General features: G+C 35.7%; 1 protein-coding gene across 1 annotated transcript in view; it reads right to left on the reverse strand.

The window, feature by feature from the left end:
• Positions 1-19,405, reverse strand: part of CNBD1 (cyclic nucleotide binding domain containing 1) — a 519,466-nt gene that overhangs the window by 191,316 nt on the left and 308,745 nt on the right. The gene's annotated exons all lie outside the window — the stretch shown is intronic.

Raw genomic sequence — 19,405 nt, forward strand, 5'->3', positions numbered from 1 at the left:
GAGGAGGGGTTCTTGCTTCTTATAGTGCAACTCTTACATGGTCGATGTATAAGAACCTGCCAAGAATTTTTTATTCCCCTTTTTCTTCATTCTCTTCCCCCCACCCATCCCGCTTAAGATTTTACAACTATTGGTAACAGCCAGTTTTATATTAAAATGATTTATTTCTCATGTGTACAGCAACTTTATTAGCCTGATATTTATATATTAATATTTATGGAACATTTTGCCATTTAGAATACTGAATTTTTACTACTCAGAGATTAATATTTCAATTTATGTCTTTTACCTTTTTCTTTTGTCATGTTCTAAAGGACTTCCTCCACCAAAGGTTAGAATTTGCTGTTGTTTTCTTATAGCAATGTTATGACATCATTGCTTACATAGGTTTTTAATCCACCTGAAATGTATTTGTTTCTGTTCACTACTTGTCTAACAATCAGATATTTAATAAACTATCTTTTTCCCTACGCTTTTGAAATAACACCTCTATATTATACTAAATTACCATATTAAATTTGCCATACTAAATTGCCATGTTTTCTTCCTAGTCCTTCAATTAATCTGCCTACCAAATAAAATATTTGATTTATATCACATTCTCTCAGTATTTTAAAAGCATTTTTAAAGTTCGCTTATTTAATTTTGTATGTAGATATTAGTATCAACATAATCAACTTTAAAAAGAATTCCTGCTGCTGTTTTTTATTATGTTTACATTAGGCTAACAAATTTAGTGAAAAAAGTCATCTTTGCAGTAATCTATTTTCCTATTCAAGAATAAGTTTTGCCTCATTTATTATCTTATTTTATGTAACTCAGTTGACTTTTATATATATTTCTTATTAAGTGTATTTCTAGATCATATTTTTGGTTGCTATTATATATATAATCTCTTCTTTTAAATTTTATAAATAGCTTTTATAAAATAAAATTTAAATATTAAGTTTGCCATCAGTAGTTTCACTAAATTCCATGATTCCTAATAGTTTTCTCATTGACTTCACAAATATTCAAGTATAAATTATATAATAAGTAAATAATGATGATTTTACCTCCCTCTTTTACAAGTTCTTGCTTACTACTTATTTTATTTAAAAGTGTTATACCGAGTGTTGTATGTAAGTGTTGAATCACTAAATTGTACACCTGAAACTAAGATTATGCTGTATGTTAACTGGAATTTAAATAAAAACTTTCAAAGTAAATAAATAAAAATGTTAGTAAGTTCATCACTTTAACAATAATTCTTTTCCTATTTACTATTAAGAACATAGCTAACTTAGGGGCGCCTGGGTGGCCCAGTCATTGGGCATCTGCCTTTGGCTGGGGTCATGATCCCCGGGTCCTGGGATCGAGCCCAGCATCGGGCTCCCTGCTCGGCGGGAGGCCGCTTCTTCCTCTCCCACTCCCCCTCCCCCTGCTTGTGTTCCCTCTCTCGCTGTGCCTCTCCATCAAATAAATAAATAAAATCTTAAAAAAAAAAAAACATAGCTAACTTATTTTTTGAGATCTAGATCACTTTATCATATTATAGAACATTTCATCTATTCTCATTTTATTAGGAATTTGTGTCAGAATTTCCTCAAAGGCGTTTTAGCTGCCATGAACACAGGTTGTTTCTACCTTGATCTATATTTTAGTAAAATATACTAATGGCTTTTTTAAAAAATATATTGAGCTAGTTCCCATTGAATTCCTAGAATGAATCAACTTTTTTGGTGCCTTATTCCTTAAAGTGCTGCTGGATTATGTTTTCCAATATAATTTTCAGGATTTTTATATTCATCTTCACATTTGAGATTCCTAGTCTTTTTTAATATTTTTATATATTTTTTGTATTTTCCTTGTCAGCTGTAACTTCCATGTTTTACTAAATTTGAAAGAGAGCATTGATATAATTTGTTCCTTAAAAATTTAATCAAATTAACTAATGTTAGCCATATTAAAATATTCATACTATTATTACAGTGTGCTTCTGGTACTCAGTAAGGACTTTTCCAATATTCTAGAAAAGGATGCTATGATCGGTTTTCTGAGACAAACAGACAAAGCAAAAACAATTTACACTAGAAAATATGAGATAGAAAATTTGGGGCTAAGACAAATTTTTGTCTTGATGTACCATTATGAAAGTTATTTCTGTTGCTAACATGTTTTTTCTACTGTCATTTTATAAGAAAAGTGACTAAAATATTAGAAATGTGAAATCTATATAACTATTTAAGTATTTTCTTATACTTTTCTATTTTTTAACAAGTAATTTAAAAAATCTGTAAGTAACTTTCAATCTAATAAAGAGAGCATAAGAACAAAGTATAAGGTATCAGATCTCTCTGTGATAAACAAAAACATCACTTATGCAGGCCATGCAGGTCATTGAATAAGTGGTTGAGGTGGTTTGTTAAGTGATATTCTTGTGGTTCACATGCATTAAAAACTATTGATAGTTTCTTCACGACTGAAAGATTTGTTCAAGTAAGGTATATTTCCCTCTTTAAAACTGTGTCTTAACTATTTGGCAAATAGCTTGAATATAAGGGTCCAAAGTGCTTCTTGAAAATAACTACTTAAGCACATAAACAAAATTATTCTGTGTAAAATGCCTAAAAGAGTATTATCACATTATTCAAAAACATGTCATTTATTCTTGGAGAGTAACTCAAATTTGATTTATATTTTATATTCTATGGCAAATATTATCTCAAGATAAGTTGCAGCAATATTTCCTAAAATAACATTTGTCAAACAAACATAAGTGGATTAATATTAATATAGTATGTGCAAAAAAAGAAGCAAACCTCTCAAGTTCAATATCACTTTGTTCTGTCTGAAATGGAACTTAAGTATATGGTGTTTTAATATAAAGCCTTGCCAAGCTTTCTGGGTGAAGAATTGACTTAATGTAAAAATAAACATCAGAAGCGTACCGGAGTGGCTCAGTCGGTTAAGCATCTGCCTTGGGCTGAGGTCATGATCCCAGGGTCCTGGGATTGAGCCCTGCTCAGGCTCCCTGCTTAGCAGGGAGTCTGCTTTTCTCTCTCCCTGTGCCCCTCCCCAGGCTCATGCTCTTTCTCTCTCTCTCTATCAAATAAATAAATAAAATCTTTAAATAATAATAAACATCAGAAAATAGGACTACCGTTACAAAAAAAAAAAATTAAATAATAAAAATAATTCAGAAAATAAAAAGTATGCTATTTGAGATGTTTAAACAGAACTACTATAACACTTCAGCCTAAATTTATATCAATGCTCACATTCTTCTCAGAGCTGTAACTACCTCCTAAAAGCTCCTGTAAGATTTGGTATCTACAGAGATCAAAAGGGAAATACAGGTCTTCGACATGGCTGCCTTCTACTAACCCAAGATTTGTCTTGATTCAACAAAAGACTTTATGGGGTATTATTATCTGAAATGTTTAGCTCTTCCAAAATGCTAGATTTATAAAAACATGCACATAATATTATTTTTATTAAAGTTTGAAAGGCAACATATGAACTTATGAATAATTTATGACTCATGGCTGTTATTTGCATGTAGAAATGCAAAAAAATTAAAATAGTAAATAAGAATGCTATAGGCAGAGATAGACTGCACCTAACAGAGTTTTATTTTTCTTTTCTTTTTATAAGCAATGTAAATCTCCACCATATTTCACTAGCGCTAAGATCTCCTTTTGTCATTAGCTAGTAGCTTGGAAAACCTTGAATAAACATTTGTTTGGGATCCAAAATGTATAGCAATGCCACTGATGTAAATTCAGTGGTGCTAACATCTAAAGAGATAAAACTAATCCTGTGGCTATTGACCTATGAGCATATAGAAGGTTGTGCATATGTAACACCCATATAGCATGAGAAATGATTAAAACAAAAGCACTGGTACCTTGGAGCAAAGTATCAATTTGTTAAAAATAGATTATTATTGTGGCGCCTGGGTGGCTCAGTTGATTAAGCATCTGCCTTCAGCTCAGGTCATGATCTCAGGATCCTGGGATCAAGCCCCACCTACGTCAGGCTCTCTGCTCAGTGGGGAGTCTGATTTTCCCTCTCCCTCTCCCTCTGTGATATCTCTCACTCTCCCTCAAATAAATAAAAATAAAATATTTTTTAAAAATTAAAAAAAACAAAAATAGATTTTTATCTCAAAACCACTGATATGGTGCTTTGAGGCGACAGAATGTACAAGAGAGTAACTTGCTTTTAAAAATGGGGAACGTCTAGGTATTGCTCAGTCCAGGAGATAATAGACATGATAGATGACAGATAGCTAGATAGCTAGATAGCTAGATAGAGGTATAGATATACAGATTTTTGCTTTGTTGAAACTATAGAAACCTACAAAACTCTTCTTTTAATAATCCTAAGCAAGAGTCATTCTAGAGATTCCAGAAAATTCATGCAGGGGATTATATTTCATGAAGTCATATAAAGGCAGTTGCAAATATAAATACACAAAATGATAGAAACATTGCCTCTGAGAAATTTAGAGGAAGATCTCTAATTTAAGGACAACTTAACAGCAGAAAATGTTTTTAGGTACTAGAAAATGACAGGTCTGATGCAAGTTATAGTGTGATATAGCAGCAGAAATGATTTGGGGTCATGAAGAAATAAAATCACAAAGCAGACAAAGTGTATCTGGGTCCAAATGGAGGCAGTCCTCTCTGCCTAAGTGCTGCCCCAAAACTTTAAAGGTTAGGTAATGCCACACTTCCACTTGGATAAAGTGCGCATTTTTTGTTGTCTCAGCATCTCTGTAGAGACACACTCATCCCCCCTGGCAATCCAAGTGGTTCACGGAGGACTTTACCATTTTCCAGGGGCAGGGCTGTGACCCAGCTCCAGCTGAACAACAAAATCCTTCTCCTAGCCAGAGGGAGTTGTTGAGTGTATATGTGACTCAAGCCTGGCCAGTGAGACTTACTAGATTTTTCCTGGAACAATGAGGAACAGAACTTTTCACAGGGATTGTTTGCTGTAACAAAAATGTATCCCCTAGATATTTTTGGCCATAACATGGGGAAATTTGCTGGAGAAGGGAATGAACACAAAGCAAAACAGAACCATGGACTGGAACAAATAATCAGAGTGTGATTAGTTCAGATTTTGGATCAAGGTTTCCTGAAAGATAAGTTCCTAAACTTCCCATTTATATATACCAATAAATTACTTTGAGTTTATTAGTATTTTTTCTCTTGATGCATTGAGTTTGATTTCTGTCATTTAAGATGCAAATATATCTAATAAAACACATTAGAGTAAGAATTCATGAAGCCTTCCTGGAAGGCTCTGATCAGTTAAGTTTTTAGCAAAAGTTCTCTTAAACAGACTCCATTTAGCAAATACACCAAGCTAAAATACTGTAAAACATGATCCATGCCCATGTCTCATTGAATATCTGCAGCTAGTAAGTTACACTTTAACATACTCATGTGTTTCTTTTTTTTTAATTTTATTTTATTATGTTATGTTAGTCACCATACAATACATCATTAGTTTTTGATGTAGTGATCCATGATTCATTGTTTTCGTATAACACCTAGTGCTCCATGCAGTACGTGCCCTCCTTAATACCCATCACCGGGCTAACCCATCCCTCTACCCCCCACCCCTCTAAAACCCTCAGTTTGTTTCTCAGAGTCCATAGTCTCTCACAGTTCATCTCTCCCTCTGATTCCACCCCCCTTCATTTTTCCCTTTCTTCTCCTAATGTCCTCCATGCTATTCCTTATGTTCCACAAATAAGTGAAACCACATGATAATTGACTTTCTCTGCTTGACTTATTTCACTTAGCATAATCTCCTCCAGTCCCATCCATATTGATATAAAAGTTGGGTATTCATCCCTTCTGATGGCTGAGCAATATTCCATTATATATGGACCACATCTTCTTTATCCATTCATCTGTTGAAGGGCATCTTGGCTCTTTCCACAGTTTGGCTACTGCGGACATTGCTGCTATGAACATTGGGGTGCATATGGCCCTTCTTTTCACTACATCTGTGTCTTTGGGATAAATATCCAGTAGTGCAATTGCTGGGTCATAGGGTAGCACTATTTTTAATTTTCTGAGGCACCTCCACACTGTTTTCCAAAGTGGCTGTACCAACTTGCATTCCCACCAAGAGTGTAACAGGGTTCCCCTTTCTCCACAACCTCTCCAGTATTTGTTGTTTCTTGCCTTGTCAATTTTTGCCATTCTAATTGGTGTAATGTGGTATCTCATTGTGGTTTTGATTTGAATTTCCCTGATGGCTAATGATGATGAACATTTTTTCATGTGTCTGTTGGCCATTTGTATGTCTTCTTTGGAGAAGTGTCTGTTCAGTCTTCTGCCCAATTTTGACTTGATTATTTGTTTTTTGGGTATTAAGTTTGAGAAGTTCTTTATAGATCTTGGATATCAGCCCTTTATCTGTAGTGTCATTTGCAAATATCTTCTCCCATTCTGTGGGTTGCCTCTTTGTTTTGTTGACTGTTTCCTTTGCTGTGCAGAAGCTTTTTATCTTGATGAAGTCCCAAAAGTTCATTTTTGCTTTTGTTTCACTTGCGTTTGGAGAAGTATCTTGAAAGAAGTTGCTGTGGCTGATGTCGAAGAGGTTATTGCTTATGTTCTCCTCTAGGATTTTGATGGATTCATGTCTCATATTGAAGTCTTTCATCCATTTTGAGTTTATCTTTGTGTATGGTGTTAGAGAATGGTCTAGTTTCATTCTTCTGCATGTGGCTGTCCAATTTTCCCTGCACCATTTATTGAAAAGACTGTCTTTTTTCCATTGCATATTTTTTCTTGCTTTGTCGAAGATTATTTGACCATAGAGTTGAGTTGAGGGTCCATATCTGGACTTTCTATTCTTTTTTTTTTTTGGACTTTCTATTCTATTCTGTTGGTCTATATGTCTGTTTTTGTGCTGGTACCATGCTGTCTTGGTGATCACTGCTTTGTAATATAGCTTAAAATCGGGCAATATGATGCCCCAGCTTTGTTTTTCTTTCAACATTTCCTTGGCAATTCGGGGTCTTTTCTGATTCCATACAAATTTTAGGATTGTTTGTTCCAGCACTTTGAAAAATGTCATTGGAATTTTGATCGGGATGGCATTGAAGGTATAGATTGCTCTGGGTAGCATAAACATTTTAACAATGTTTATTCTTCCAATCCATGAGCATGGAATGTTTTTCCATCTTTTTGTGTCTTCTTCAATTTCTTTCATAAGTGTTCTGTAGTTCATAGAGTATAGATCCTTTACCTCTTTGGTTAGGTTTATTCCGAAATATCTTAGGGTTTTTGGTGCTATTGTAAATGGAATCGTTTCTCTAATTTCTCTTTCTACAGTTGTGTTGTTAGTGTATAAGAAAGCAACTGATTTCTGTGCATTGATTTTGTATCCTGCCATATTACTGAATTGCTGGATGAGTTCTAGTAATTTGGGGGTGGAGTCTTTTAGGTTTTCCACATAAAGTATCATGTCATATATGAAAAGAGAGAGTTTGACTTCTTCTTTGCCAATTTGAATACATTTTATTTCTTTTTGTTGTCTGATTGCTGTTGCTAGGACGTCTAGTACTATGTTGAACAATAGTGGTGAGAGTGGGCATCCTTGATGTGTTCCTGTTCTTAAGGGAAAGGCTCTCAGCTTTTCCCCATTGAGGATGATATTTGTTGTGGGTTTTTCATAGATGGATTTTATGAACTTGAGGAATGTTCCCTCTATCCCTATACTCTGAAGAGTTTTAATCAGGAAAGGTTGCTCTGTTTTGTCAAATGCTTTTTCTGCATCATTGAGAGGACTATATGGTTCTTCTCTCTCCTCTTATTAATGTGTTCTATCACAGTGATTGATTTGCGAATGTTGAACCACCCTTGTATCCTGGGGATAAATCCCACTTGGTCGTGGTGGATGATCCTTTTAATGTATTGTTGGATCCTATTAGCTAGGATTTTGTTGAGGATTTTGGAATCCATATTCATAGGGATATCAGTCTGAAATTCTCCTTTTTGATGGGAGATTTGGAGATGGGAGATGGGAGATTTGCCTAGTTTGGGGATTAAGGTAATCCTGGCCTCATAGAATGAGTCTGTAAGCTTTCCTTCTGTTTCTATTTTTGAAACAGCTTCAGGAGAATAGGTATTATTTCTTCTTTGAATGTTTGGTAGAATTCCCCAGGGAATCTATCAGGCCCTGGACTCTTTTTTTGGGGAGGTTTTTGATCACTGCTTCAATTTCGTTACTGGTTATTGGCCTATTCAGGTTTTCAATTTCTTCCTGTTTCAGTCTTGGGAGTGTATAGGTTTCCAGGAAGGCATCCATTTCATCCAGGTTGCTCAGCTTATTGGCATATAGTTGTTGATAATAATTTCTAATAATTGTTTCTATTTCCTTGGTGTTAGTCATGATCTCTCCCCTTTCATTCATAATTTTATTAATCTGGGTCCTTTCTCTTTTCTTTTGGGTAAGTCTGGCCAGTGGTTAATCGATCTTATTAATTCTTTCAAAGAACCAGCTTCTAGTTTTGTTGATCTGATCTACTGTGTTTCTGGTTTCTAATTCATTGATCTCTGCTCTGATCTTAATTATTTCTCTTCTAATGCATGGCTTAGGCATAGTTTGATGCTTTTTCTCTAGTTCTTTAAGGTATAGAGTTAGTTAGTGAATTCAGAATTTTTCTATTTTTTTGAGTGAGGCTTGGATGGCTATGTATTTCCCCCTTAGGACCACCTTTGCAGTATCCCATAGGTTCTGGATGGATGTGTTTTCATTCTCATTGGTTCCCATGAATTGTTTAAGTTCTTCTTTGATTTCCTGGTTGACCCAAACATTCTTGAGCAGTATGGTCTTTAGCTTCCAAGTGTTTGAATTTCTTCCAAATTTTTTCTTGTGATTGAGTTCCAGTTTTAAAGCATTATGGTTTGAGAATATGCAGGGAATAATCTCAGTCTTTTGGTACTGGTTGAGATCTGATTTGTGACCCAGTATGTAGTCTGTTCTGGAGAAAGTTCCATGTGCACTCAAGAAGAATGAGTATTCTGTTGTTTTAGGGTGGAATGTTCTGTATATATCTATGAGGTCCATCTGGTCCAGTGTGTCATTCAAAGCTCTTGTTTCTTTGTTGATTTTCTGCTTAGATGATCTGTCTATTGCTGAGAATGGAGTATTGAGGTCTCCTACAATTAACATATTATTATCAATATGACTATTTTGGGTAACAGTTGACTTATGTAGATGGCTGCTTCCATGTTGGGGATGTAGATATTTACAATTGTTAGATCTTCTTGTTGGATAGACCCTTTAAGAATGATATAGTGTCCTTCTGTGTCTCTAACTACAGTCTTTTGTTTAAAATCTAATTTGTCTGATATAAGAATTGCTACCCCAGCTTTCTTTTGAGGTCCTTTGGCATGGAAGATGGATCTCCATCCCTTCACTTTCAGTCTGGATGTATCTTTAGGTTCAAGATGAGTCTCTTGTAGACAGCATATGGATGGGTCCTGTCTTTTTATCCAATCTGCAACCCTGTGCCATTTTATGGGAGCATTTAGGTCGTTCACGTTGAGAGTGATTATTGAAAGATATGAATTAATTGTCATCATGTTGCCTGTAAAGACGTAGTTTCTATAGATTGTCCCTGTAAATTTCTGTTGTATATCACTCTTGGGGTCTTTCTCCTTTTATAGACCCCCCTTAATATTTCTTGCAGGGCCGGCTTATTGGTCACATATTCTTTCAGTTTATGCTGGTCTTGGAAGCTCTGCATCTCTCCATCCATTCTAAATGACAGCCTTGCCAGATAAAGTATTCTTGGCTGCATGTTCTTCTTGTTTATTACCCTGAATATGTCTTGCCAGCCCTTTCTGGCTTGCCAGCTCTCTGTGGATCAGTCTGACGTTATTCTGATGTTCCTCCCTCTGTACATAAGGAATCTCTTCCCCCAACTGCCCTTAAGATTGTTTCCTTGGTTCGAAGATTTGCGAGCTTTACTATTACATGCCGGGGCACTGGCCTGTTTTCCTTGATCTTGGGAGGGGTCCTCTCTGCCTCTAGGACATGAATGTTTGTTTCATTCCTCAGATTAGGGAAGTTCTCAGCTATGATTTGCTCAGATATATCTTCTAGTCCTCTCTCTCTCTCCACCCCCTCAGGGATTCCAATAATTCTGACATTGGAACATTTCATGGTGTCACTTAGTTCTCTGATTCTATTTTCATGGATTCTGAGTTGTTTTTCCCTGGCCTCCGCTTTTCCCTTTTAATCTATTAACTGGTCTTCTAGGTCACTAATTCGTTCTTCTGCCTCGCTTACCCTAGCTGTTAGATTATCTAGATTGGATTGGATCTCATTGATAGCATTTTTAAGTTCTGCCAATTCAGCTTTCATTTCTGCCCTTAGAGACTCTATGTTGCTATTAATTGATTTTTCCATTCTAGCTATCGTCTTCACAATTGCTAGCCTGAATTCCATCTCTGACATCTTGGTTGTATCTGAATCCATTTGTAAATCTGTGGTGTAAGTCATAGTCTCTGAGTCTTTCCTATTTTGAGGCTTCCTCCTCCTAGTCATACTGTTGAGGGTTGATTGAGGGAATGTATAGAGTCCAAATTATTGACCACAACCCAAGCAAGATGCACCTGTTTTCTAGGGACCTTAGGGTTGCTGGCTTCTTGTTTAACCAGCCTGTCTTCTGCGGGAGGGGCCTGCTGCACTTTTACTCCGGCAACCCTGTTTGGGCAGTTGCCCTGCCCCCTGTGGCGGGGGATGGGCTCAGTGACAATGTTTTTTTTGGGTTTTGTTGTCGGTGGCTTTCCCTGGCTGCTTTCCACGTCTCTTCCAAGAGTCAGAGCAGAAGACATCATTTCCAATCTCTGCCTCAGAGCAGAGAGATCACAGTCTGTTCTTCAGTGAGCTCTCCAGGCCACACTATCTCCATTTTTGTCTGTGCTGCTATAAACTGCAGCATCCTGGGTTGTGTGTCCCTCAGCAGTGCTCCCAGTCCTTGCCTCCAGGTCAGGGCTCGTCTCTGCCCTTTGTTCTTCTAAAACCGCCAGCCACCCCCAGTTCACATGAGCAGCCTTGCAGCTCCGGTTTCCATCGGGGGGCTGCCCTAAAGTCCTTTCCCCGCCACTACTGGTCTGTGAGTCTGTGCCCCGTCCCCAAAGCAGGAGGCTGTTGCTCACTGATGGTGTAGGATCCCCACTGCCAGGCTCCCTCCCACTGCTGTTTATCCTCCAATATCTGCCCACGGAATCACAGCTCCCTGCTTTGTACCTCAGAACCAACCACCTGCGATATTCTGTTTGTAGAGATCCAGATCTATCTGCTTACATCTCAGGCTGATTTCGTGGGTATTCAGAGTGGTCTGGTAGATATCCAACTCAATTCCATGGACCAGTTGAAATAGGGTCCCCTACTCCTCCACCATCATATCCCCCCTCTCATGTGTTTCAAGTACAATCAAATGAGCTGTATTCTAGACAACAGTTGATTGCATTTGTTTCAACACAAAAAAATGCTGTTTATGTCATTTGTATTTCTCATTGTAATCATGTTTTAATCAAATATTAAACCAATACATATTCTATGTGAGAGTTTGTTTCTATGAAATCTAAACATGAATGCATTAGAAAGACCTAACAATTGTGAGCTGGCACAGGAAAAGGAAAGAACTTGGAAAAAAAATGCAAAAACCTAATCTTCACAAAATATTTTATTTCTTGATCTTTAAGTGTATTAATATTAGAATCCATGGGTGTATAAAAAAATAAAGATCTCTAATGTAAATTCATATTCAAAGAGGTCTTCACCCTCCATCAAAACATGGAAAATTGGCAATATGTGGAATATTTTTAAATTACAATAAATGTCTTAAGCTACCTATATGTCATTTTACACAGTTATTTAATTTTTTTCAGTTATGTTACCAGTTACTGGTCATAACATACTAATACATCTGTAAATTTTTAGTCTTTTAGAAGTTAATGTGCCTACCTTCAATTTAATAATATATGCCTTTACAATTCTTTTTTCAGTTCTTCAATATAGATTTTAAACTCAGTAAGGATGGGTACTGTTTCTGGTGACTCTATAGAGTTCCTGGTTTTATATATCACAAATGTTTACTGATTGAGATACAATTCATTTTTATTATAACATTCTTTGTTTATGTCTAGTCTCTGTGTATATATACTGGTACACAGAAATAAATGTTTTATAAAAATAGCTTCCATTCTTGAGAATGATATTAAGAAAATAATTTTTAAATATTTCATAACATAAAAAGTATAATAACATTGATAATTTTGATGCATATATATATATATTTAAACTGCAAGTCGTGCCAACTCATGGATGACTGATTTACATAATTCTCTACATATCAATATTCACTTAAATCGAGTGTCCAAGGAGCTAAGAAAACCTTGCTTCACTTCCATTATTTTTTTTTCTTCATATATCCTGCCCCTGTTTGTCTTAGAATGCCAATCCAAGATCAGGTCTATGGTGGTGGGATGTTATATGTAGAAGGAGAAAGGGATGGGTGGAAGGCCACCACATAGGGTTGCACAGGTTATTCACTGTGTCAGGCACCAGGCTGCAGGGGGTAGTGTGGCTGAAATATAGCTGATGTCCCAATCACCATGCATTGTTACAGAGCTGCATCTGCTGAGAGAAAGCTGTGTCTTTTTCTAATTTACACAAAGGTGACATATGGTTTGGGACAATTTCCTTAGTTACTCCTCATTCTGTCTCATATTTGGATTGTCTTCTGTCCTCATTCCATTTTTCTCCAACAAGCCAAGGACCCAATAATCTTTACCAAATTTACAATCCAAACTTCTTTCAATCTATGATTTTCTGGGTAATATGGTTGAGTATAATTCAGGACTGTGTATACCCAAAGACTTATCATTTCATTTATGCCATTCTCTGTAAGGCCTAAGTGAAAAAAAGAAGGGGATAGAATGTTGTGAGGAGCTTTTTAACCATATGTCTATTTCTCACTGTTTATTATAGCAATAAGAGTTTCTTGAAACATCAAAGAGTTTGGTATATCCTTCTGAAAGAGAGAGCAGGGGAAATTCTGTAAACTGCATGAGATCTAACAAGTGCATGAAGACTACAGAAGTCTGGCCAGCAGCAGAAGCAGAGTAGTAAACATAGGCATTGATGAAGGAAGGTTAATCCTCAGAGTTCAACGAGGAAAATATGTGAAAATGATAGGGACCTGAGAAGTTAAAAAAAAAAATTAAACTCCATATTTTTGTTCTTCCTGGAGTCTAACATGCCTACCTCTGCTAACAAATAGGCAGTTGCTTTTGACTCTTCCATATACCAGAAAACCTCTTGGAAAAATAATATGGTGGAAAGAAGATTTTCCATTATATTATATTTTCATTTTCTCATTAATCAGTTCTGTATTTCAAATATGACATTCACTAAAAGTCTAACCTTGGAAAAGTACATTTTTGAGCTTTAGTTTCCCTTAATGGAGTTTCTTTTTATTAATGTAAAGCATACTTACCTAATAGAGGTTTTTGAGAAGTAAATGAGAAAGTATGTATAAAAGTAACCAAAAAGTACCTGACATAGAGTGGATGTTGAATAAATGATCATTTTCCCCTTACCCAATCAGTTGGATTCCCTGTCTTAGTGGAGTGAAGTAACCAATATAAATTTGAAGCTAGAAGAATAACCACTTATGCTCTTCAATAGCTCAAGGTGGTAGTGATGGGTTGGGTGAAGGGTAACTTTTTATTTTCAGAAACAGAGAAAGATATTTTTCAAGTCCTCCATCATATGTGGGGTGTAGTGAGGGAGGGGATGGGGAGGTATTACAGGTTCCAAACATATGATTTAAAGAATATATATATTGGTAATTAGGGCCTAGTTTTGTGGAAAATCAAATTACCTTTATGACAAAAAAAATGAATGGCAATGTAGTTATAATCTTAATATTAAAAATCAGATTTATAGTTTAAAGATTCCTTTCTCAAATAAATTGTTAAAGGATGCTTTTAAATGCTAAGGTCCCAGATAATTATAGAATACAGTTTAGAATTTATGTAATTCTATATTAATAAGTTTAGATATATAAATATCACTTTGTAAGAGTCATTAACATCTGTGAAGATAAAGATCTGTGGTATGCCATAGATTTATTAGTCTAATATAGTCAATATAGTCTGCTTAAAAATGAAAATACAAATATTACATGTAAATATGTTTTCATTTTTCTGAGATTATCTTAACCCCCACCCCCCTGGCACACACTCTTTCTCATCTGCAAATGTGTCATTCCAGAAAAATTTAGGACTGTCAAATGTCAGAGCAAAGAAAACAAAACTATAATGACATGGCTTGCTTTCTTAGCTGTGGTCACTCTTTAGAAAGTAGTCATTAAAATGATATATGAAATCTTTTAGAAAGTAACCATATAGTTATTCACTGTTCAGTAGATTTAAAAAAATCCAGTTCTGCAAATATATTACACCACTATTTTTGTCCTTTTGTTTTGTTTTGTTTTGTGCTATCAGAAAGAGTATTGCATATTCTAAGTCTGTGCTATCTAATATGGAGCCACCAGCCATGAGTACATATTAAGCATTCAAAATGTGGCTAGACCAAACAGAGATGTGTTGTAAGTACAAAATATACACTGGATTTTGAAGATTTAATATAAAAATTTAATACAAGGAAAATAATGTAAAGTAGTTAGTAATTTTCTCTTGACTGCCTGTTGAAATTAGATGTATTGAGTTAAAATACATTAAATTTAATTTCATCTGTTTCTTTTCACTTTTTTAAATGTAGCTACCAAAAAACTTTAAAATTATATATGTACCTTGTATAATATTTCTATTGGACAGCATTACTCTAAGATTTATACATCCTCAAAATCAAATATTATTACATTATGATCCTTTATAAATTATAGGTTCAGTTTTATGTTTTTAAATCTTATTTCTATTTAATAGCCATCATAGGTGCAATGAAAAAGAACTGAGTCATCATTGGTCCAACACAGTCTTGTCAAACTAATACAGACACTGCTTCTAATTATTATTACTATTGCTATTCATGCCTTCTGCCCATATTTTAACTGGATTATTTGGTTTTTGGGTGTTAAGTTTGATAAGTTCTTTATAAATTTTGGATACTAACCCTTTATCAGATATGTCATTTGCAAATATCTTCTCCCATTCTGTAGGTTGCCTTTTAGTTTTGTTGATCATTTCCTTTGCTATGCAGAAGATTTTTATCTTGATGAAGTTCCAATAGTTTATTTTTGCTTTTGTTTCCCTTGCCTCAGGAGACCTACCTAGTAAGAAGCTGCTACGGCTGAGGTCAAAGAGGTTACTGCCTGTGTTCTCCTTTAGGATTTTGATGGTTTCCTGTCTCACATGTAGGTCTTTCATCCATTTTGAATTTATTTTTGTGTATGGTGTAAGAAAGTGGTCCAGTTTCATTCTTCTGCATATTTCTGTCCAGTTTTCCCAACACCATTTGTTGAAGAGACTCTCTTTTTTCTGTTGGATATTCTTTCTTGCTTTGTTGACAATTAGTTGACCATATAGTTGTGGGTTCATTTCTGGATTTTCTATTCTGTTCCATTCATTTGTTGTTCTTTTCCTAGCTCCTTTAAGTGTAAGGTTAGGTCGTGTATTTGAGACTTTTCTTGCCTCTTGTGGTGCGCTTGTATTGTTATATATTTCCCTCTTATGACTGGTTTTGCTCCATCCCAAATGTTTTGGACCATTGTGTTTTCATTTTCATTTGTTTCATGTATGTTTTATGTCTTCTTTAATTTCCTGGTTGACCTATTCATTCTTTAGTACTATGCTGTTTAACCTCCATGTATTTGTGGTCTTTCCATATTTTTTCTTGTGGTTGACTTAAAGTTTCATAGTGTTGTGGACAGAAAAGATGCATGGTATAATCTTAATCTTTTTGTACTTGTTGAGTCCTAATTTGTGACCTACTATGTGATCTATTCTGGAGAATGTCCCATGTGCACTTGAAAAGAATGTGCATTCTGCTGCTTTAGGATGAAATGCTCGGAATATATCTGTTAAGTCCATCTTGCCCTGTATGTCAAAGCCATTGTTTCTTCATTGCCTGTTCAACATTGCCTGTATGTTCAAAGCCATTGTTTCCTTGTTAATTTTCTGCTTTGATCATCTTTGCATTGATGTTAAGTGCGGTATTAAAGTCCCCTACTATTACTGTATTATTATCAGTGAGTTCCTTTATGTTGTTATTAATTGTTGTATATATTTAGGTGCTTCCAAATTGGGGGCATTAATATTTACAATTTTTAGATCTTCTTGTTGCATAGACCCCTTAATTATGATATAGTGCACTTCCTCACCTCTTGTTACAGTCTTTGACTTAAAATCTAGTTTGTTTGATATAAGTATTGCTACTCTGGCTTTCTTTTGTTGCCCATGAGCATGATAAAGGTGTCTCCATCCCCTCACTTTCAGTCTTCAGGTGTCTTTGGGTCTACAGTGAGTCTCTTGTAGGCAGCATATTGATGGTCTTCAATTTTATCCATTCTGATGCGCTATGTCTTTTAGATTGGAGCATTTGGTCCATTTACATTCAGAGTAATTATTGAGAGATATGTATTTATTGCCATTTTATTATTTGTTTTGTCATTTTTCCTGGAGATTTTCTCTGCTCCTTTTTAGTCTTTGTTGCTTTTTGCTTTTCCTTCCCACTCTAAGAGTTCCCTTTAATATTTCTTGCAGGGCTGTTCTAGTGGTCATGAACTCCTTTACAATTTGTCCGAGAAACTCTTTATCTCTTATATTCTGAATGAAAGCTTTGCTGGATAGAGTACTCTTGGCTGCAGATTTTTCCCCTTCAGCACATTGAATATATCATGCCACTCTCTTCTGGCTTGTCAAGTTTCTGTGGATAGATCTGCTGATAACTTATGGGTCTTCCTTTGTAAGTTAAGGACTTCTTTTGTCGTTTTGCTTTTAAGATTTTTAGTTTATCACTGTATTTTGCAAATTTAACTACAATGTGTCTTGGTGTTGGCCTGTTTTGTTGATTTTTGATGGGAGTTTCTGTGCCTCCTGGATATGGATATCTGTTTCCTTCCCCAGATTAGGGAAGTTTTCAGCTATTATTTCCTCGAATAAAACTCCCTTTTCTCTCTCTTCTTCTCTGGAACTCCTATGATATGAATGTTATTATGTCTGATGGAGTCACTGAGTTCCCTAAGTCTACTCTTGTGATCCATCATTCTTCTTTCTCTCTTTTGTTCAGCTTCATTATTTTCCATAATTCTATCTTCTATATCACTTATTCATTCCTCTGCTTCTTCTATCTGTGTGGTCATTACATCTATTTGCTTTTGAATCACAGTTATTACATTCTGCATTTTGGCCTGTTTGTTTTTTAGCTCTTATATATCTACAGTAAGGTTCTCCCTGATGTCTTCCATGCTCTTCTCAAGCCCAGCTAGTATCCTTATCACTATTGCTTTAAATTCTGGATCAGGCATATTTCTTACATCTGTTTCAATTAGATCTTTGGTCATTACCTTTTCTTGTTCTTTCTTTTGGGATGAATTCCTTCATCTTGGCATTTTGTCTAGGTCTCTGTCTTCTGTGTGGTAGAAAAACCTGTTATGTTTCCTGCTCCTGAGAGTAACAATTTTATGAAGAAGAGGTTATATAGTGTCTATGGCTTAGTGCTTCAGGAAGTCTGTCTCTGGGTTGCTTGCTTGCTTGGAGCAGTGCAACATACCTCTATTACAGCCAAGCCTGCTGACTTTTAAAACTCCAACTTTCAGGGACCTGGTGTGGTAGGGACCTGTTCTGGTCCTCTGAAAAAGGGTCTCACCATGCTGGGACTGATACAGGTTTGACCCAGAAAGGCAGTCATGCCAGAGCACAGGGGCATAGGATTTGGAGCAAAGCAGGCTAAACAGCCAATGTCCAGGTTAGCTGCCCTCAGCAAGTGTCTCTGTGCCTATGCTAAGTGGCAGGGAGAGAAATGGTACCTGCTAGTTTTGCCTGCCTTCTCTCCAGGAGTAGGGCAGCACCCTCAGGTCTCTATCCCAGCAAAGCCTGGGACCTCTAAAACTCCAGTCTTTGAGCTCCCCTGGCTGCAAAACACAAAAATCAGCCCCTCTTGTTTTCCCAGCCTATGGCTTTGTGGACATGTTCTTGTGCGTATCTCTGTGCGCTCTACTCTCACTTGCCTTTCTCCAGGACCAGGGTTCCTTCCTCTCTGCAGCACCTGTGATCTGTTTCTCCTCCAAACCACATCTCCATGCTTCCTACCTTCCTCAATGTGGCTTCTTCTCTCCCTCTAGTTGTGCAGTTTGTTCTATCAGTCCTCAGATTGATTCCTTGGGTATTCAGAATGATTTAATAATTATCTAGCCATGTTCGAGGGATTGAGGCAAGCCTAGGGTCCTTCTATGATGCCACCACGTTAGCTCCCTCCCTCTAATTACTATTTCAACAGAAAGTCATTCTTACTTCTTTATTTTATCTTGTTAGACATATTCCAGATTTCACCATACACAAAAGGAATCCTTTGGTCTAATGCATGCTCTTTTCCTGAACAGACCTTTAGTAGAACTTTTGTTTGCTTTCATACTCTAATGAACTGGGCCTTAGAATTTGGAAGCAAGTAAAATGACCTCTTTTCTATTTTCACTTCTTTCCCTCCATAAAATCTGTAACACCTCAAACATTAATTACGTAACTACATGCATTATTCTGGTGTCTAACTTTGTTCATCTTACCTCTTCAAGTGTAAAAGAACTTCCCGAAAAGCATGAGATCTTCAAATATGATGAAAACTGTCAAACCCAAGATGGCAAGGACTTACTTATATCAATGCATTTCTGCAGGTGGAAGACCAGATGGATGCATCACAACAACCAACATAGATAGCTTCTTTATTTAGTATATTGCTTTAGGTTTTTATAAACCAAATTATAATTACAACTTATTTAGTTAGTTGTAAAAATAAATAATTATTATGGAATAGCTTCGATATACCAAAAAGTAAAAAAAAAAAAAAAAAAGAAAAGTAAAGCAATCAATACTATCAAGTAACAAAGATTACTGTTAACAATTTAGTTATAAATAATAGTTACAGTACAGTTCAATAGTTAGCATTTAAAGTTATACTCTGAAATTTTTAGAGATACTTTGATTAAGGTGAATGGTATTTATAATTAGCATTTCTATAGATTTAAATGTCCATATATTTGGTGTGTTTAGAAAAAAATTATTTTATGTATTTGTTTTGTAAAATGTGAGAAAATGGAATTGTGCCATTTTATTTTTTTGATGGAGGAAAATGCAGATTTACTTCTAAATGTCAAGAGACAGAATGCCAAAATTTAGTTGCCTTAATGAGGAAGATTATA

Source organism: Halichoerus grypus, chromosome 5 (assembly GCF_964656455.1).
Source record: "Halichoerus grypus chromosome 5, mHalGry1.hap1.1, whole genome shotgun sequence".
Taxonomy (NCBI): Eukaryota; Metazoa; Chordata; class Mammalia; order Carnivora; family Phocidae; genus Halichoerus; species Halichoerus grypus.